Raw genomic sequence first — 22,447 nt, forward strand, 5'->3', positions numbered from 1 at the left:
GTTCAACACGTGGGGCCTGAGGTCTCCATAGTACATCGATGTTGTCGCCAGTGGTCGGCGGAAGGTGCACGTGCCCGTCGACCTGGGACCGGACCGCAGCGACGCACGGATGCACGCCAAGACCGTAGGATCCTACGCAGTGCCGTAGGGGACCGCACCGCCACTTCCCAGCAAATTAGAGACACTGTTGCTCCTGGGGTATCGGCGAGGACCATTCGCAACAGTCTCCATGAAGCTGGGCTACGGTCCCGCACACCGTTAGGCCGTCTTCCGCTCACGCCCCAACATCGTGCAGCCCGCCTCCAGTGGTGTCGCGACAGGCGTGAATGGAGGGACGAATGGAGACGTGGGCGTCTTCAGCGATGAGAGTCGCTTCTGCCTTGGTGCCAATGATGGTCGTATGCGTGTTTGAGCCGTGCAGGTGAGCGCCACAATCAGGACTGCATACGACAGAGGCACACAGGGCCAACACCCGGCATCATGGTGTGGGGAGCGATCTCCTACACTGGCCGTAAACCTCTGGTGATCGTCGAGGGGACACTGAATAGTGCACGGTACATCCAAACCGTCATCGAACCCATCGTTCTACCATTCCTAGACCGGAAAGGGAACTTGCTGTTCCAACAGGACAATGCACGTCCGCATGTATCCCGTGCCACCCAACGTGCTCTAGAAGGTGTAAGTCAACTACCCTGGCCAGCAAGATCTCCGGATCTGTCCCCCATTGAGCATGTTTGGGACTGGATGAAGCGTCGTCTCACGCGGTCTGCACGTCCAGCACGATCGCTGGTCCAACTGAGGCGCCAGGTGGAAATGGCATGGCAAGCCGTTCCACAGCCGTTCCAGCATCTCTGCGATCGTCTCCATGGGAGAATAGCAGCCTGCATTGCTGCGAAAGGTACACTGTACTAGTGCCGACATTGTGCATGCTCTGTTGCCTGTGTCTATGTGCCTGTGGTTCTGTCAGTGTGATCATGTGATGTATCTGACCCCAATAAAGTTTCCCCTTCTGGGACAATGAATTCACGGTGTTCTTATTTCATTTTCCAGGAGTGTATGTACTTGCGTTAGTAATGACATCTGTCCTCAAACTCGAGTACTTACTGAATGTCTTTCGTGCATGTGTACCGGTAGGTAAGCCGTTTGAGCAGGCGCATAGAGTGAAGATCTTATTGTTCTAGTGGCCGTGAGTTAGATAAGTTCAAGCAAATTTTAGTGGAGATTGGAGACTGTGCAATTATGCCCTGAATATCTCCATATGATGAACATAATGAATTTCGCCTCCTTTTTTTTATACATGGAAAAAGCGATAGACAATATAAAATGGTTCAAGACGTACGAAATCCTTAAAAAATAGAGTAACCTATAGGGAAAGACTGGTAACGTACAATATGTACAAGAAGCAAGAGGTCACTGTAAGAGTGGGAGACCGAGAACGAGATGCACGGGTTAAAAAGCGTTTACGGCAAGGGTGTAGTATTTCGCCCCTGCTGTTCAATCCACACTTCAAGAAGCAATGGCAGACATAAAAGGAAGGTTAAAGATTGGGATTAAAATTCAAAGTGAAAGGATATGAATGTTAAAATTTGCTGCTGACGTTGAGATCCTCAGTGAAAATGAAGAAGAATTACGGGATATGTTGAATGGAATGAAGAGTCTAATGAGTACATGACACAAAATCTTCTACTTAGTTTCTCGCAAAGAAGAAGTACCCCTTTCATGGACTATATAAAATGAACTTCAGTCTACCATTTGCTGTTGTCAAGATAGTGAGGTATGAATGGGTAGTGTGTCCGCACTTCTCAGTTTGGAATAAAGGTTTTTTAAGTAGCAGAAATAAGAGCAAAGAGAAACTTAACATCAGAATTGGTGATCACGAAATAGATGGAGTTCAGGAATTCTGCTACTTAGGCAGCAGAATAACCCACAGCGGAGAGAGGAAGGAGAACATAAAACGTCGGCTAACATTGGAGAAGGGGGCATTCCTAGCCAAGAGAACTGGAATCACATATAGGCCTTATTTTAAGGAACAGATGTACGTGTGGAGCACAGTATCTTAGGGCAGTGAGATATGGACTATGGGAAAATCTGAAAAGAAGAGAATCGAAAGATATGATATGTGGTCCTACAGAAGAGTGTTGAGAGTAGGTGTCTTGATAAGGTAAGGGATGAGGGGTTTCTCTGCAGAATCGGAGAGGAAAGGAATGTATGGAAAATACTGACGATAAGAAGGGACTGGTTGGTAAGACGTCTGTTCTGATATCGGGGAATAACGTCCACGGTAGAGGGACCTGCAAAGGGTAAAAATTGTAGAGGAACACAGAGATTGGAAAGCATCCAGAAGATACTTGAGGATGCAGGAAGCAAGTGCTACTATGCAATGGAGAGATTGGCGAAGGCGAGGAATTCGTGGTGGGCAGCATCAAACTGATGACTCAAAAAATTGGTAGTTCAACTTATATATCACTTCCTGTATTTCATAAAAAACTGTGTATCGTGTGCCTATCGTAGCCCAGAGATGTGATTGCTATGAAGTGCACTTCAGTTTATATTTAACTAGTGAGGGTAGTTAGTTGATAGCATGAAGCTCGTCCACATCCACATCAAACAGACCACCGTAGCACATCGATAAGTATACACCACAGGTTCTGCCAATACCCAAGACATAGAGTGCAATTATCCTCTTCTTCATTCCTGCCGTCGCTGGTCCCTCAACGATGGTTGGTGGTGCTGCTCTCCAAAGGGTTGCTATCACGTTTAATGTGGACACAGCCCCGTAATGTCCTTAGTGAAGAGTTGAACCTTTCGAAAGTGTGACCCTTTCTCTTGCTCACCACACTGCCAACTGTCGTTTTCTATCGCGGAATTTGTTGCAATCAGAGCTCCATTGAAATGAGTGGTTTCATTGCCTCTCTTTGTGCGCCCCCTTAAGCCTTTTCGTGCCGTCTGTGAGCGAGGGTGTCTCTGGAACGCTATCCTCGGTCACGCATAAGAAAAACGAGTGATTTCAGCGCTGGGCGTCGCGGATCTGCCCTCCATCTCGCAGAGGCAGCAGAAGCAAGGGTGAAATAAGGGTAACAAGGGATATGACGACCTTCCCACCATGAGAGACGTCGACAGTAGTGTTGGGCAGGATTTTGATGAAGCTTGGTGCCAGTCTCACGTCATTAACCCAACTCAAAGCTCACGTGAACTGAGCTGTGGCCATGTTTCGCACTTGGTAACACCTTGCTGTTTGAAGCTTCTCTGAGCCCAAAAGGCCGGCCACTGTGGCCGAGCGGTTCTCGGCGCTTCAGTCCGGAACCGCGCTGATGCTACCGTCGCAGGTTCGAATCCTGCCTCGGGCAAGGATGTGTGTGATGTCCTTAGGTCAGTTAGGTTTAAGTAATTCTAAGTCTAGGGGACTGATGATCTCAGATGTTAAGTCCCATAGTGCTTAGAGGCATTTGAACCATTTTTGAGCCCAAAAGTGACGTCGCTGGGCGCCATTATGGAGGTAGATTGAAGGCACATTTGAGAAAAATTTGACATTCCCAAGAGTGATTCATTAATTTTGTTGCACTGTGCAGTTCGATCATTGTGGTTTATGCGATTCCATTTTGCATTCCTCGTTTAGATAGTATGCTTTTGTAGTAGGTTTGTCTGCCATATGTCTTCTCTGTAAAATTTATACGCGTACGTTAATGTTTACAATTTTCGGTATACTTGGAGAAATTCATGATACTCACTATGCTGTCCTACAGTACATTTATTCACTACCAGTCTATACAACGGACTATATTCACAGTGCTAGCACAAAAATGGAAACAAAGCGAATACTGTAAATTTCAAAACACATTGAGTTTTCATGGGAATTATTCATTGGAAAAATTAGGTGTACTTACGAAAAATATCTATTGTAAGAACGTCACATGGCATATACGCTATTTTGTCAGGAAAGTGTACCCCATTGCTGACTTGCAAACGTCAGAAAATTGACACCTAGCGCCATAATACAGACGTAACCAAGCAGAAGACAACGTCTAAAACATGAAAACCTATAAGAACTGTAAGTACACAGCTCCATTGTTCAGGCACATCAACACCCAATATACAAGAGGTGAGTGATCAAAGAAGCTACAAGCCAAACTCCAAGATCAAAGGCCAATGAGAAAGTTACAAGATATGTGTACAGTACAGTCTACATAATGCGTCAAAAGACAGTTTGTTTACTACACCTTATTCAGGTTCAGATACACATCACATTAAATACGTATCTTTTTTGTTATTAGAGACCTAAGAGCAGAATGGTTCCTCACTTGTTTTACAAATTATTATATGTGCAAACACAATTGGTTATGGCATGTATATGAGGATTTTGTATTGCTCAGACCTCTGCCGCCTCCTCTTTTTAAAATTTTACATTTTTAAGATATCTGGTAAAAGACAAGGCGTACAACTTTGTTTCCGCCGTTTGCCGATAGGTGGCGACAACGGTAAGTAGTGGTTGAAAGAAACAGTTCGCAGACGTCAGGCAGTTAGCTTGGACCTCGGTCAACATAACCTGATTCAAACATTAGTCGATTTGTTTCTGCGTTATAAAGTTGTTCTTGATTGAAAATGTCAGTTTACGAGCCTAATTCTCGTCATTTGCGAGAGATGTTACTGTTTTGTTTCATTGTGAAGAAAACAGTGACTGAGACTCATAGAATGCTCTCACGTACGTGTAGTAAGAACGCTATTAAAGAAAGAACGTGTCATGAGTGGTTTCAACGCGTCAAGAACGGCGATTTTGACGTCGTAGACCGGCATAGTGGTGGAAGAGAGCATGTTTTCGAAGATGCAGAACTGGAGACATTGCTGAGCGAAGACTCGCGTCAAGCTCAAGACGAATTGGCACGATTAGTGGGAGTGACATAGCAACCAATTTCAAAACGTCTCAAGGCAATGGGCATGATTCAGAAGGAAGGAACTTGGGTCCCCTGTGAGTTGAAACCAACAGACGTTGGACGGCGTTTGTATGTTTGTGAACAATTGCTTCAGAGGCAAAAATGGAAGCGATTTCTGCATAGCATTCTGACCGGGGACGAAAAGTTGGTTCATTACGATAATCGTAAACGCAAAAATCATGGGGTATCCCGGCCATTCTTCCACGTCGACGACCAAACCGAATATTCACGGCTCCAAGATCGTGCTCTGCATTTGGTGGGACCAGCTAGGCGTCGTGTAGTATGAGGTGTTAAAACCAAGTGACACCATCACAGGTACTCGTTATCGAACGCAATAAATGCCTTTGAGCAGAGCATTAAAAGACAAACGTCCGCAATACAGCGAGAGGCACGATAATGTATTTTGCAGCACGACAACGCTCGACTCCACGTTGCAAAAGAGGTCAAAATGTACTTGGAAAAGTTAAAATGGGAAGTCCTACCCCACCCGCCGTATTCTTCAGACATTGCTCCATCTGACTATCACCTGTTTAGATCAATGGCATATGGCCTGGATGACCAGCACTTCCTATTTCATGAAGAAGTGATTAATTGGATGGAATCGTGGATGGCTACAAAAAAATGAACAATTTTTTCGACGCCGGTTTCGAACACTGCCCGAAAGATGGCAGATAGTAGTGGGCAGCTATGGAAAATACTTTTAATGATAAATGTGTAACCAATTAGTTTTATTAAAGTCACAAATGTTGGGGAAAAAACGGCGGAAGCAAAGTTGTACACCTTGTAGTTGCTGGTAGATTAGTTCAATAAAACTGGTTAGTTATTGATAGTAGGTTCACACATGTCGTAATCAATAATTGTAGTTTTTGTATGACACCATTAGAATTGATTTTAGCCTTGGTGTCTCAGTCAGTTACTCTATGTTTATCCTCACGCTCCTAATGTAGACATGATTTAGGAATTATTTTGGCTGCTGTTTTGTTTTTATACTCTTTGGTTTTAGTGCTCGTATGTTGTAGTAGTCAACAAATGGTTTTTTTTATTATGTGACACTGTAGTATCAATGCATATTTTAGTAACATCATGTGATTATTATGTTACATAATACTGTATGTAGTACGCAGTCTTTCATTTGGTCACTCTTTTTGAATCCCAAAAGCTCTGATATCAGTCTGCTTTTAGAGTTGTTTTGCTGTCGACAGTCTGAATGATTTGTGGCAGCTGCTTTGCCACATATAATTGTCTATCGTTACAAGTCTATGTATGTACCCATACACTGTAATCCGTACCAACTGGTCGGATTGCTTTTATTATGTACCCTTATAAAATCATATGACTTTAGAGTAGCATCCTGTCTATATACATATATATTCACAATATACATAAATGACCTGGTGGATGACATCGGAAGTTCACTGAGGCTTTTTGCAGATGATGCTGTGGTGTATCGAGAGGTTGCAACAATGGAAAATTGTACTGAAATGCAGGAGGATCTGCAGCGAATTGACGCATGGTGCACGGAATGGCAAAGTGTAATGTGATGCGAATACATAGAAAGATAGGTCCCTTATCATTTAGCTACAAAATAGCAGGTCAGCAACTGGAAGCAGTTAATTCCATAAATTATCTGGGAGTACGCATTAGGAGTGATTTAAAATAGAATGATCATATAAAGTTGATCGTCGGTAAAGCAGATGCCAGACTGAGATTCATTGGAAGAATCCTAAGGAAATGCAATCCGACAACAAAGGAAGTAGGTTACAGTACGCTTGTTCGCCCACTGCTTGAATACTGCTCAGCAGTGTGGGATCCGCACCAGATAGGGTTGATAGAAAAGATAGAGAAGATGCAACGCAGAGCAGCGCGCTTCGTTACAGGCTCATTTAGTAATCGCGAAAGCGTTACGGAGATGATAGATAAACTCCAGTGGAAGACTCTGCAGGAGAGACGCTCAGTAGCCCGGTACGGGCTTTTGTTAAAGTTTCGAGAACATACCTTCACCGAAGAGTCAAGCAGAATATTGCTCCCTCCTACGTATATCTCGCGAAGAGACCATGAGGATAAAATCACAGAGATTAGAGCCCACACAGAAGCATACCGACAATTCTTCTTTCCACGTACAATACGAGATGGAATAGAAGGGAGAACCGATAGAGGTACTCAGGGTACCCTCCGCCACACACCGTCAGGTGGCTTGCGAAGTATGGATGTAGATGTAGATGTAGATATTCATATGTGATAGTTTTCACCATATGGTTGGTTTGTTTTTTATCATGTCACATTATTTTATCATGTAACATTGTAATTGTATGATGTGACTATCATTTTACTTAATATTGAACAGAATAAAAACAGTTGTATAGAACTGTATCTTCTGTTACTACAGTTCTCTTACTATAATTTAAGTGTGTGTGTATCTTTGCGTGTCTGTACTACAGCGTACACATATTTTGTACCTTGTTCCTTTATCTACGAACTTTGACTTTGGCTTGCAGCTTCTTCAATCAACTCTCTTGTGTTAGCCTGTTGGGTCTCGCTGTGCCTGAGCAATGGTTCTGTGCTCTTGCTGTTCGTGCAGGTTTACACGTTTTCACAGTTTATTTCAACTTGGTTAAGCCTGTATTACAGCTTTAAGTATCAAGTTTCTTACGTTTTCAACTCAGCAATGGTCAATACTTCCCTGAATAAACAGCATGAAAGCACTGTGAAGTTGTTACAGTAGATATTTTTCGTAAGTACACTTAATTGTTCCGATGAATAATTCTATCGAAAATGTAATGTGTTTGAGGTTAACAGTTTTCATTTTGTTTTAGTTTTTATGCTGGCACTGTGAAGATGGCCCTTGCTCGAAACTTTTAGTGCATAAATGTTTTGTAAGACAGCACAGTATATATCATGCATTTCGCAAAGTTTAAATTTTGATCCGTTCCGATATGAGAGTGTGTTCATTCTCCCTCATCTAGTGTTGTACTGTCAGGTTTCCAATATAACGTTAATTAACGCCTCCCAACCGGTGGTTTGTAACGTTTCATTGTGTAGAACAGTCGTATAGAGAGCTTCGAGGTATTTTGTTCCATCCAGGGCCTAAATTTGAAACATGTACAGTAAGGCTATTCTACTTTTTAACGTGAGCTGTAACTGCTTTCGAGATAGTGTGCACAAGTCATCGCCTAAATCGGTGACTAACCATTAGTTCTGCTTGAGGTTAATTCAAGCTATGGTAAAGACTTGGACATGTTGACAGAAAGAAGAAAAGTCACGTGGTCAGTTTAACCGTAGACAATTCCCAAAAGGGTAGTGATCCAACAACTGTATTTCAGTTTTATGACGGCAAGCGGTATTATTCGTGTATGGGGAGATAGTGCTGTAATTAGTGAAACAAAAATTTGTCGCAAAATGTAATGTGTTTTGAGATTTACAGTTTTCACTTTGTTTCAGTGGCACTATGAAGATAGCCCATGCTCGAAACTGGTAGTGAATAAATGTATTGCAAGACACCACAGTATATATCATGCTTTTCTCAAAGTTTAAAATCGTGTATGGGATGATAGTGCTAAAATTAGTGAAATAAAATTTTGTCGCACTTTACCTTCACGTATTACGTGGAAACAAAATAATACACTCACAGACAATAAGAAAATATTCCTGTAAAGATACGCTGCATTTCATAGGTCTTACGGTCTCCTTGCGAAGGTCTGTAATCCTGATTCGGTTCCAGGGCCTTCAGTCGGGAACCGCGCGACCGCTACGGTCGCAGGTTCGAATCCTGCCTCGGGCATGGATGTGTATGATGTCCTTAGGTTAGTTAGGTTTAAGTAGCTCTACGCTCTAGGGGACTGATGACCTCAGATATTAAATCCCATAGTGTTCAGAGCCATTTGAACCATTTGTAATCCTGATTAAAGGAATAAGTACTTAAATCAAACTGAAAAGTAATGATTCCGTAGGACAGGTGACAGAAAATGCGTGACTCGAGATAGGAACGAAGTAATTAATGTGTCGTCAGACATCAGAGTAACCTGGGCTTCGATGTAATCTCCATAGGTGCACTGAAAACTGTCGAGATTCGAACTCACCGCGCCAGTAAAGAGCTCTTAAAAAGCAGAAAGCGGTGATAAATTCACGGTGCGTGCGCTGAGATCTCGGACACGCGAAGTGGAGCACCGCCCACACGGTGACCAAACAAAGTGGTGGCTGAGGGCTCCCCTAGATTTACATTTTTCGATCACGAGAGAGGCAGACGGGCAGAGGGTGTTTGCGTTCGTCCACTGCTGGCTGGCCAGCCATCCGAGATATGCTATGTCGGTGTGCGTTTGTGTGTGTGTGTGTGTGTGTGTGTGTGTCTGTGTGTGTGGTAGGGTGGGGGTGGGGGTGGGGGGAAATTGCGTGGGTGTACGGGAGGGAAGGGCGTGTAATTCCATGCCTGTAGCTGAGCGGTGCGCGTTGGTCGCTAGGCGCTGCGCCTGCCCTTATCTGGCGGCGGAAGGGCTCGGCAGGGCTCGTTACAGGATTAGGGACGCTGCCGAGAGCCGGCGCGTGACTGCGTGCAAACGAGGCGACGCACGCAAGCAGCTGCGTGCCTGCGACGGTCTACTCCCCACATACTTATGTTCACTTTTATTTTCCTCCGCAACTGGCGGTGATGATTTAGTACTACAGTAATGTACGCACGTGTCCAATCCGCATGGTGTCCGTTGGGCTTCGGCGTGCAAGAGAGAAGGCAAATAATCTTCGCATAGCTAGGCGGAAGTTGTCGAAGATGACCGATACCACTTCGCTCAACGACACAGTCGTTCTTGCGGATTGCTTAGTCACGCTGCACTCAAAGCGATAGGCACAATGTTACAACATTTTCTGTGCTGCTGTATATTCAACTGACCAGAAGTCCTCATTCTTTCTATTTTACTTCACTGAAGTTCGCTGTATCTAGATTGGGCCTTTGAAGTTCCCTTTCACCGTTTTTAGCTTCCCTATCTCTTTCAAACTTTCATCTGGTAGGATTAAATCCTTTCACAGGCCATCCAGCTTTTTCCTCTTGGTTACCTCCCCCGTGGCAGACCCCTCTCGCGGGACCAAATGGGGCACAAATTTGTAATCTTTGGCCAGTGAAGACATCATCATGGCCCCTTTCCCATTCGCGCACACATTACGTGCTGTTATTAGAGTGGTTTCCATTGTCATCTACATCTCCGCGCCACTGATCATTGCTGATTCTTCCAACTTTTACCGGCAGTTTCCCACCACGAGGGCAAGATATTTCCCCGAAACTCTCCTCGTTCCTATGCTAATTTCTTTGATAAGGCTTTATACCAGACGTCTTCAGCCACCATTATTGACGATCGGTAATCAAATTTTAATCACCTCCTGGGTTCTAACCCAGAAACCACAACGTTTTGATTACTAGTCATAGACACTGCCATTACATCACCTAGCTTAAAATTAGGCAAACCTACCTTTATACTGCTTATAGCCTTATAGAAAGCTTTTGGAAACGATGAGTGAACTAAATTCTTATTGACACTTTGAAAGTAGCAGTGATAAAATACAGGGGCCTAGAGGTTGTTTGCATCTCTACAGAGACAAGCCTGCATTTATAAGAATCGAACGACAAAATGAAGTATTGATTGAGAAGGGAGTGAAACAAGGTTGTAGCCTATCCCCAATATTAGTAAGTCTATACATTCAGCAAAATGTAAACATAAACGGAGAAATTCGAACATGAATACTTCGCGGTTTGCCGATGACAGTAATTCTACCAGAGATAGCAAAGCACTCGGAGGAGCTGAACGTAAGAACAGCAAGAAACTATTAATAAAAGCAGACCAAGGTTAGTGGAATTAAATGAGGCGAACTTCAGGCAACTGCATTATGAAATAGGACGCTAAAAACATAAGACGGATTTTGTTTTTCGGGCAGCAAAATAATCGATGGTGGCCGAAATAGAGAGGATGTAAGAAGCAGGCTGCCTAAAGCAAGAAAAGTATTTCTCAAAAAGAGTACTTCGTTTGTACCGAAGCGTCTTTTCTGCAGGTCTAACCTTGAACGGAATGAAATCGGGAACAATAGGCAGCTCAGGCAAGCAGAGAATAGTAGCTTTGGAAATGTGGTGCACAGAGGATTATATGTATCTATGTTCTTTCCGACATGTCCGATAGAACAGACAACATTTTGATCCTGCAGCTTCTAAACATCAAGACACAAAGAAATTAAAGACATTAGCTTGCAGTGGGCAAGCTGAAATTTCGTGCCAGACTGGGATTCCAATTCGGGTCTCCTGATTGCTAAGCAATGAGCTAACCACTACACCATACGGACACAGTGCTCACTACAACCGCACAGGCTACTCTAGTATGCCTTCCATCAGACCCAAATTCTCAACCTACTCCACACACTACTGATGTAATACCCCTACTCATTAGCTCCATTACTCGCGGCATCTCGCCTGTTCCCTTAAGGATTCGGGTGTCCAGACACCAATATATTATTAAGGCGTTGACGACAATGACCCCTCCAGTGCACATGCACACCAAGATCTAACTCTTACGGGTATCGCTTAAATGGCGAGAGTAATGAAGCTAACGCGCAGGGGCATTACATCAGTAGCGTGTGGTATAAGGTGAGAATTTCGGTCTCACCTTATGACGTGCTACGAAAGTCCGTGCAATTGAGGGTGATCACTGTGTGCGAATGGTGTAGTCATCAGCGCATCTGCCTAGTAAGAAGGAGACATTAATTTTCAACTTGACCCATTGATATAAATCAGTGCCCACTGGCAGCTAATATATTCAATTCCTTTATGTCTTGATCTACAGAAGAATGCTGAAAGTGAGGTAGATAGATAGAGTACCTTATGAGGAGGTATTGCTTCGAATGTGGATAACGAAATGTATGACACGACTTGGTTAAAATTAGTGATTGTTTAGTTGTTCATATAGGACATAAAGGAATCCTCATTTAGGTCATGAAGAGGTGGGGAGGGGGGGGGGGGGGGTTGAGGCCAATCATGAGTGCAATTAGCAGACTCAGATGGATGTAAGTTGCAGTAGCTATTCAGAAATGAAGGGGGTAGAGTTGGGTGGAGATATGCATCGTACTATTTTTCGGACCAAAGGCCAGATAGACAACAATATGAAGAAACGGTTAAAGTTATCGTCATTGACGATTAACTATCTCACGAATGGATCAATACCGAATAAAACATGTTCCCAGGTGACATGAAGAGTAACGATGTTCATGTATTACCAAAATTAATTTCAATGTACTCCTAATAACATTATCGCTGAAAGGTCCTACGATATTCTATAGAACATAAAATCCTTAGTGACAACTTTCGTCTGTTACAAGGAGAACTAATTACACAAGTTTAACAGTACTGTTACCATGAAAATAATTCAAATTTATAACGATGAAATAATGCGTCACATATGTGTCTAAACTTTGAGAATATTCCAAGAAATTTTCTCAAAATACAATGCCATCGCTCTGAGTAGGTTATGGTATCTTGAAGAGTCGTCTTTCGTCACGAGAACGATAGCAGTTTGAGCTTTCGCAACTTTGCTCCACCTAAAACATGAAGAGTTGGTTCATTTCAACAATGAAGGAAATACACTCCCAGCCGCTCCCTCCAGGAGGGAATTTGGGAGCGGAAGGGAGCAGAGCTACCTCCCCCTTTGTAGGTAGGGAAGAAGTTTCGATCTGATGTCGAGAGTGAAGTCGTTAGAGAAGGAACACAAGCTGCGAGCGACGAAAAAAGGGGAAAAAAGTTGGCCACATCCTTTCAGAGGAAGCCTCCCAGCATTCGAATTAAGCTTATTATGGAAAACTCAGTAAACATAAATATCGGTGCCAAGACTGTCATTTAAACAACTACCTTCCTACAGTGCTATCTCCCTTGCTTCTCCTGGCGGTATTATGTTCTTTATTGTTGGTCCCTGTTAACCTCGCAGCTGTAACGGACATCTTCACGGTTCAGTGGAAGTAAAGCTGCTGTACTTAGCAGATATAGTGATGATGAGGCAGCTGCAGTATCGATAGTTCCCTCAGCAGTGCTGCATTGCATACACTTTGCCAGCTAGGATTGGGATCACACCCACCGTCCCGTAGCCAATTAGCCGTGTGTAAACACACCACCTATGGCCTTCATAGGGGCCACGCAAGCCGAGCTGGTGTACCGCAGGGGTCTGTGTTAGCACCCTTGCTGTGTTCGCTATGCTGCTGGCCCTTAGATGAACCATAATTGCCACGATAGCGTTTTCAGTTCACAAGCTTCAATTAGAGAACCATACCCTTTCAAAGCAACCATCCTGGAATTCGCTTTTTTCGATTTAGGGAAACCACAGAAAAGCTATTCCTGGATGGCTGGATGGAGATTTGAACCGTCGTCCACTCTAGATCGAATGCAGTGTGCTAACCACTGTGTCCCCTCATTAGATATGTTGTTGTTGCGGTCTTCAGTCCTAAGACTGGCTTGATGCAGCTCTCCATGCTACTCTATACTGCGCAAGCTTCTTCATCTCCCAGTACCTACTGCAACCTACATCCTTCTGAATCTGCTTGGTGTACTCATCTCTTGGTCTCCCTCTACGATTTTTACCCTCCACGCTGCCCTCCAATACTAAATTGGTGACCCCTTGATGCCTCAGAACATGTCGTACCAACCGATCCCTTCTTCTAATCAAGTTGTGCCACAAAATTCTCTTCTCCCCAATCCTACTCAACACCTCCTCATTAGTTATGTGATCTACCCATCTAATCTTCAGCATTCATCTGTAGCACTACATTTCGAAAGCTTCTATTCTCTTCTTCTCTAAACTATTTATCGTCCATGTTTCACTTCCATACATGGCTACACTCCATAAAATTCTTTCAGAAACGAGTTCCTGACACTTAAATCGATACTCGATGTTAACAAATTTCTCTTCTTCAGAAACGCTTTCCTTGCCATTGCCGGTCTACATTTTATATCCTCTCTACTTCGACCATCATCAGTTATTTTGCTCCCCAAATACCAAAACTCCTTCACTACTTCAAGTGTCTCATTTTCTAATCTAATACCCTCAGCATCACCCGACTTAATTCGACTACATTCCATTATCCTCGTTTTGCATTTGTTGATGTTCATCTTATATCCTCCCTTCAAGACACTGTCCATTACGTTCAACTGCTCTTCCACGTCCTTTGCTGTCTCTGACAAAATTACAATATCATCGGCGAACCTCGAAGTTTTTATTTCTTCTCCATGGATTTTAATACCTCCTCCGAATTTTTCTTTTGTTTCCTCAACTGCTTGCTCAATATACAGATTGAATAATATCGGCGAGAGGCTACAACCCTGTCTCACTCCCTTCCCAACCACTGCTTCCCTTTCATGCCCCTCAACTCTTATAACTGCCATTTGGTTTCTATGCAAATTGTAAATAGCCTTTCGCTCCCTGTATTTTACCCCTGCCACCTTCAGAATTTGAAAGAGAGTATTCCAGTCAACATTGTCAAAAGCTTTCTCTAAGTCTACAAATGCTAGAAACGTAGGTTTGCCTTTCCTGATCTTTCATCTAAGATAAGCCGTAGGGTCAGTATTGCCTCACGTGTTCTAGTATATTTACGGAATCCAAACTGATCTTCCCCAAGGTCGGATTCTCCTAGTTTTTCCATTCGTCTGTAAAGAATTCGCGTTAGTATTTTGCAGCTGTGACTTATTAAACTGATGGTTCGGTAATTTTCACATCTGTCAACACCTGCTTTCTTTGGGATCGCCCTTGTATAGACCCTCTTTATACTCCTTCCACCTTTCTGCTTTCCCTTCTTTGCTTAGAACTGGGTTTCCATCTGAGCTCTTGATGTTCATACAAGTGGTTCTCTTATCTCTAAAGGTCTCTTTAATTTTCCTGTAGGCAGTATCTATCTTACCCCTAGTGAGATAAGCCTCTACATCCTTACATTTGTCCTCTAGCCATCCCTGCTTAGCCATTTTGCACTTCCTGTCGATCTCATTTTTGAGACGTCTTTATTCCTTTTTGCCTGCTTCATTTACTGCATTTTTATATTTTCTCCTTTTCTTCTGTTACGCAAGGATTTCTACTAGCCTTCATCTTTTTACCTACTTGATCCTCTGCTGCCTTCACTACTTCATCCCTCAAAGCTACCCATTCTTCTTCTACCGTATTTCTTTCCCCCATTCCTGTCAATTGCTCCCTTACGCTCACCCTGAAACTCTGTACAACCTCTGGTTCTTTTAGTTTATCCAGGTCCCATCATCTTAAACTCCCACCTTTTTGCAGTTTCTTTAGTTTTAATCTACAGGTCATAACCAATTGACTGTGGTCAGAGTCCACATCTGCCCCTGGAAATGTCTTACAATTTAAAACTTGGTTCCTAAATCTCTGTCTTACCATTATATAATCTATCTGAAACCTGCTAGTATCTCCAGGCTTCTTCCATGTATACAGCCTTCTTTTATGGTTCTTGAATCAAGTGTTAGCTATGATCAAGTTATGGTCTGTGCAAAATTCTACCAGATGGCTTCCTCTTTCATTTCTTACCCCCAATCCGTATTCACCTACTATGTTTCCTTCTCTCCCTTTTCCTGCTCTCGAATTCCATTCACACATGACTATTAAATTTTCGTCTCCCTTCACTATCTGAATAATATTTTTTATCTCATCATACATTTCATCACTTTCTTCATCATCTGCAGAGGTAGTTGGCATATAAACTTGTACTACTGTAGTAGGTGTGGGCTTCGTGTATATCTTGGCCACAATAATGCGTTCACTATGCTGTTTGTAGTAGCTTACTCGCATTCCTATTTATTTATTCATTATTAAACCTACTCCTGCATTACCCCTATTTGATTTTGTATTTATAACCCTGTATTCGCCTGACCAAAAGTCTTGTTCCTCCTGCCACGGAACTTCACTAATTCCCACTATATCTAACTTTAACCCATCTATTTTCCATTTTAAATTTTCTAACTTACCTGCCCGATTAAGGGATCTGACATTCCACGGTCCGATCCGTAGAATGCCAGTTTTCTTTCTCCTGATAACGACGTCCTCCTGAGTAGTCCCCGCCCGGAGATCCGAATGGGGGACTATTTTACCTCCGGAATATTTTACCCAAGAGGATGCCATCATCATTTAATCATACAGTAAAGCTGCATGTCCTCGGGAAAAATTACGGCTGTAGTTTCCCCTTGCTTTCAGCCGTTCGCAGTACCAGCACAGCAAGGCCGTTTTGGTTAATGTTGCAAGGCCAGATCAGTCAATCATCCAGACTGTTGCCCCTGCAACTACTGAAAAGTCTGCTGCCCCTCTTCAGGAACCACACGTTTGTCTGGCCTCTCAACAGATACCCCTCCGTTGTGGTTGCACCCACCAACGGCAAGGTCCATGGTTCATGGGGGGGGGGGGGGGGTCATTGGGTATTTGACAATTTTTCTAACTCGGACGACGATTCCAGCAGACGTGCCCAATTCTGTGGTCTCTGACTGGCAAATATCTCTACATAACTATTGATAGGCTCCTCACACGTAGACAGCACATTTGTGACAGCAGGGGTACAGGTCTGGAGAGAGTCTGCGCACTGTGTCCCTCCCACTAGGGGGCTCGCCACTCTTTGGCGAGTTCGTGCTTGGCTACCACGGGGCCCCGTTGAAGCACTTTTTCCCTTCCGCGCTGCATGTCTATCCTCTTCCTGTTCTTTTTCCCCTTCCTTCGAAACATGTCTGGGGTATTAATTGGAATGTTTCCCTTCTCTTCCCGTTCCTCCGCTTCGGTGTTTCTTCTTCCTCCCTGTGAGCTCCTCCTGAACACTGGCCCACTCGTCTTGACGCGTAAAAGTTGACTGGGTAACGCGTAAATTCTAGTCCCGGATCGACAGGTAGGGTTCGCACGCACCCCCTGGTACAGGGCAGGCTCAGGGGCAGGTGATTCCCTGAGCTGTAACCTTCCCAGATTGCCCATTGGTCCCTCTATCTGGTGTTCGGGAAGTGATCCGAGGAGTAGGGGGCTCTTAGTTGGAAGGAGTGCACCATTCGCAGTACCAGCACAGCAAGGCCGTTTTGATTAGTGTTACAAGGCCAGATCACTCAATCATCCAGACTATTGCCCCTGCAACTACTGAAAAGGCTGCTGCCCTCTTCAGGAACCACACGTTTGTCTGGCCTCTGAACCCTAGGTAGGGTTGATAGAAGAGATAGAGAAGATCCAACGGAGAGCAGCGCGCTTCGTTGCAGGATCATTTAGTAATCGCGAAAGCGTTACGGAGATGATAGATAAACTCCAGTGGAAGACTCTGCAGGAGAGACGCTCAGTAGCTCGGTACGGGCTTTTGTTAAAGTTTCGAGAACATACCTTCACAGAAGAGTCAAGCAGTATATTGCTCCCTCCTACGTATATCTCGCGAAGAGAACATGAGGATAAAATCAGAGAGATTAGAGCCCACACAGAGGCATACCGACAATCCTTCTTTCCACGTACAATACGAGACTGGAATGGAAGGGAGAACCGATAGAGGTACTCAGGGTACCCTCCGCCACACACCGTCAGGTGGCTTGCGGAGTATGTATGTAGATGTAGATGTAGATTGGAGACGTTGGTAATCATGGGGAATTACCTGGCGATGAGTTATTCATCCTCTCCAGCGACGTCGACGAAACGAAAACGTAATGAGGCTACTGATTTGAAGACCCTTCCCGATGCACCGCGGTTCCTTGTGGTATCACGTACTGAAGACGGCCAGTCCTTCGCCACGGTCAATCCGTTTATTATTCAGTAAGGTGTTGATGCCTTTGCTGATCCTGTGAAATCCTGCTCTCGTTTACGGAACGGCACTTTTCTTTTGGAGACGGCTTCTGATGCTCAAGCACAACAATTATTTGCTGCCTCGCTTCTCCATGGCTACACTGTTCATGTCGAGGCAGACAAAACTTTCAATTCCTCCCATGGTGTAATTTACAACAGGCTGCTTGACAGTCTATCCGAGGCTGAAATGCAATCTTATCTCTCTGATCAGGATGTCATTACCGTTCATCATGTCATGAAAAAGGTCGATTACTCCTTGGTGCCCAGGAAACTGTCACTGACTGACTGGAACCGATGTCATGTTTCTGTGGGTCAATGGTCATGTCGGTCTGCCAGGAAACGAGGCTGCTGACGCTGCTACCAAGGCTGTAGTCCTCTTAGCTCGCGAGTACTCTATTCACTCCAATGATCTCTGTGTTGCCATCTGTCAGGAGATGGTGTCCCTTTGGCACCGCCAATGGCCCTCCCATCACGGGAATAAGCTTTGGTTTATTAAGCCTTTCCCGGCGCCTTGGACGACCTCCTCTCGGCCCACCCGCAGAGAGGAGATTATTTTAACTCGGTCGTGCATTGGACGCTGCCTTTTTAGTCACCGTCATTTGCTCAATGGTGCTGCCCCATCACTGTACACACATTGCACCTAAATTTTACCTATCCGCCACTACCTGCTGGAATGCCCTTTGTTTTACTAAGTTACGTTTTATGTTGGGTTTTCCATCTGATTTATCAACTGTTTAAGGAAATGACGCGCAGGCTGTCGCCCTTGTTTTAAATTTTATCCGTCGCAGGAATGTGGTGAAGGCCATTTAATTTTTAGTGTTTGGTCTCCATTTTTGTATGGTGTCTGTTTAGCCCTTGTTCCACGTGCCTTTTTTAGCTGTCTCCTATTCTTTCCACTGGGACTGAGTTATAGTCGTTTCCCTTGTCTCTGTGTTTGTGTGCTATAGTTTCAGCATGAATGCGTATTTCCTCAGTTGTTTTTTGCGCCCTAAAACGAAACAAACAAATGTATCCCTTACTTAATCTCATTTTAATGCTGCCCACTCCGGATTGCACTGTACCCAGCAGCATTCCGACCACTTCTTACGGGACTTTAGTACGGAAATTAAGTTTGTTCACACGTGAATCTGCTGCAGTCGGTGCGGACCGAAGCACTCATAGTCGCTGTTCACACTTCATGGAGCTTCCCAGCTTGATGAAGTGGCATCATCATGATTCTTCGGGATTGATCTTTCCACTGTGAACGACGATTCCATCCGTCGACACAGCAGTATGAAAATCGTCTCATCGCGAACCTGAACCACCAACTTCACTGTCATCCGTCGGCAATGGAACAGGTTCTTCTGTGTGACAAACATGATTGGTAGCAGCTGGGCGAAAGCAACAGAGCAACCCAGATGACAAAGCAAAAGCGAAGTAACAACAAGCAACCCAACCTCTAATGTCTGTAGGAACACTTAGCAGCACTTAATCATAGCGTAGAACAATACCCAGGAGTCATGCAGTTTCTTTTTTTACAATGCCTTATAAAAAAAGTGAAACACCGAGACGAGGTGCTGGAAACAAAATGAAACTTCATGGATTGACGGGGTATGTGATGCTACGTCGTAAGTTAAAAAATCGAGCCAAATTCACAAAAAATTTGGTTGTGTGGGCCCGCTATTCTGGCCGGTTTGCAAGCACTCGTTCGGTTGGGAAGGGCGTCGTTTGAAACTTCCTGGCAGATTAAAACTGTGTGCCGGCTCGAAACTCGAACTCGGACCTTTGCCTTTCGCGGGCAAGTGCTCTACCGTATGAGCTACCCAAGCACGGCTCACGCCCCGTCCTCACAGCTTCAATTCTGCCAGTGCCCGCGAAAGACAAAGGTTCCGAGCTCGTGTCTCGTTCTGGAACACAGTTTTAATCTGCCAGGAAGTTACATATCAGGGCACACTGTGATGCAAAGTGAAAATCTCATTTTCGAGGGCGCCATTTAGCCGTACTATACTTTCCTCAGGGAAGTTGGCTCCCAGCTGTTGCAACTGCTCCTTGGTATCCTGGATAATGGTAAATGAACATACTTGAAGTCTGAGTCGGTCGTACCCATTTGCTATCGTAGAGAGATGGAACTTTTACGATATTGCACTGTCCGTGTTGATCAGAATCATGATGCAATATTCCTTCGCATATTCACGCATGTCCGAAGGAACAGGAGCTGCGGCGACGTTTAGCCCTTATGAAACACATGAATGTATTCGCCGTTACGAATATGGGCAACCATCAGCTGAATAATAGAATGGCGACAATGAATGTTTGTGCACAATGAAAATTTTTGCCTGACCTGGAATCGAACCTTGACTTCCCGCTTATCGCGAACGGTCGCCTTACCATTAGGCTCTACGAACACGAGTCATGGCCGACCTTAACTCCCATATGTCGTCAATCATTTGTCTACAAACTGCACTTGTTCATTCATTATGTATATTCCCCTACAGGAGAGACATTATAACTGAAAGTCGCTTGTCCGGTGTCGGTGAATCTGGGAGTTCTTCACACATCACGCAGACAGTTCATGGAGACACGCGCCATGTGTATACGAGGAATATGCTGATGGAAAAACGTGCCACGATACTGTCGCATCGTGAGGTAACACGTAAGGGGACAAGGTGTCCATAATATTCAGTTGCCCCATCAGAATTCTCTCAGGTACTACCAGCCATAAACTGCAGTCATACTATATGGTTAATGAGAAATAGGGCAATAAAGACACGTTACGAAAGATCGATCGCGTCTGAGAGGGATGACGAAGAATGTGATAATGCACAACTAACGAAAAAAACAAAACGGAATGTGTCATGCTTGATTAACAAATTAGAAAAAAAATGAAGACAAAAAGCATCGTAAATGGGAGAAGAAAAAACTGCTCGTATACGTTACGTTCTGGAGGAGCGTTGTGAAGGCGGGGAAAAAAGATTCGTATCAGATTTTTGTTAAAAGCGACATGGCATTCAGTTGCGCACAGCATGCAAGGTACGTTGTTCCAAAGGCGGACGGCAGCAACGGCTATGGTACAAGGTAGGTGGTCAATGGTTAGCACAACTTGGCATTTCAAACATGACCAGCGGTCGCCAATAATCCTCACAGACACACTGAGGCTGAACTGGGTCGCTGCAACCACACCATGGGGCTGTCTTTAGCCGGCAGGTGGCTGTTGTGAAGGGTGACAATTGTAAAGGTATCTTCATCTGTGAAAAGAATGCATGACAGAAACGTCAGTGTAGAGGCATCTCCATAGGTAATAAGGCTTGCACTCACTGTGATATGTATAACGGCAGCCGTCGTGGAGAGTTTTTCACACGGTCTTCTGGCCTACCTCAAGCTAACGGGAAACCCGCCTGTTGCTGATATTGACGTCACGGTCACAGATATTTTATCCCAACTTTAAGTGGGTGTACCTCCCTCAGGCATTTCCGGCAGTAGCTCCACATTATCTTTTTTCCTCCTGGAACTATCAGGGATCGTTTCTTGCAATTTTTCTTCATTGAACAAATCAATTAGAGGTAGTCAAGAAGTTTTGATTAGCACTGGAAAAAACTGAAATTACGGAATTGATTTTTCGTTTGGTTAGAGGTACATACACTCCTGGAAATGGAAAAAAGAACACATTGACACCGGTGTGTCAGACCCACCATACTTGCTCCGGACACTGCGAGAGGGCTGTACAAGCAATGATCACACGCACGGCACAGCGGACACACCAGGAACCGCGGCGTTGGCCGTCGAATGGCGCTACCTGCGCAGCATTTGCACACCGCCGCCGTCAGTGTCAGCCAGTTTGCCGTGGCATACGGAGCTCCATCGCAGTCTTTAACATTGGTACCATGCCGCGACAGCGTAGACGTGAACCGTATGTGCAGTTGACGGACTTTGAGCGAGGGCGTATAGTGGGCATGCGGGAGGCCGGGTGGACGTACCGCCGAATTGCTCAACACGTGGGGCGTGAGGTCTCCACAGTACATCGATGTTGTCGCCAGTGGTCGGCGGAAGGTGCACGTGCCCGTCGACCTGGGACCGGACCGCAGCGACGAACGGATGCACGCCAAGACCGTAGGATCCTACGCAGTGCCGTAGGGGACCGCACCGCCACTTCCCAGCAAATTAGGGACACTGTTGCTCCTGGGGTATCGGCGAGGACCATTCTCAACCGTCTCCATGAAGCTGGGCTACGGTCCCGCACACCGTTAGGCCGTCTTCCGCTCACGCCCCAACATCGTGCAGCCCGCCTCCAGTGGTGTCGCGACAGGCGTGAATGGAGGGACGAATGGAGACGTGTCGTCTTCAGCGATGAGAGTCGCTTCTGCCTTGGTGCCAATGATGGTCGTATGCGTGTTTGGCGCCGTGCAGGTGAGCGCCACAATCAGGACTGCATACGACCGAGGCACACAGGGCCAACACCCGGCATCGTGGTGTGGGGAGCGATCTCCTACACTGGCCGTACACCTCTGGTGATCGTCGAGGGGACACTGAATAGTGCACAGTACATCCAAACCGTCATCGAACCCACAGTTCTACCATTCCTCGACTGGAAAGGGAACTTGCTGTTCCAACAGGACAATGCACGTCCGCATGTATCCCGTGCCACCCAACGTGCTCTAGAAGGTGTAAGTCAACTACCCTGGCCAGCAAGATCTCCGGATCTGTCCCCCATTGAGCATGTTTGGGACTGGATGAAGCGTCGTC

The 22,447-nt window shown here is 44.9% G+C and overlaps 1 protein-coding gene across 2 annotated transcripts in view; it reads left to right on the forward strand.

Moving 5' to 3' along the window:
- LOC126278009 (neural cell adhesion molecule 1-B-like) overlaps positions 1-22,447 on the forward strand; it is a 1,138,606-nt gene that overhangs the window by 599,240 nt on the left and 516,919 nt on the right. The gene's annotated exons all lie outside the window — the stretch shown is intronic.

The sequence above is a fragment of the Schistocerca gregaria genome, chromosome 6 (genome assembly GCF_023897955.1).
Source record: "Schistocerca gregaria isolate iqSchGreg1 chromosome 6, iqSchGreg1.2, whole genome shotgun sequence".
Lineage (NCBI taxonomy): Eukaryota > Metazoa > Arthropoda > Insecta > Orthoptera > Acrididae > Schistocerca > Schistocerca gregaria.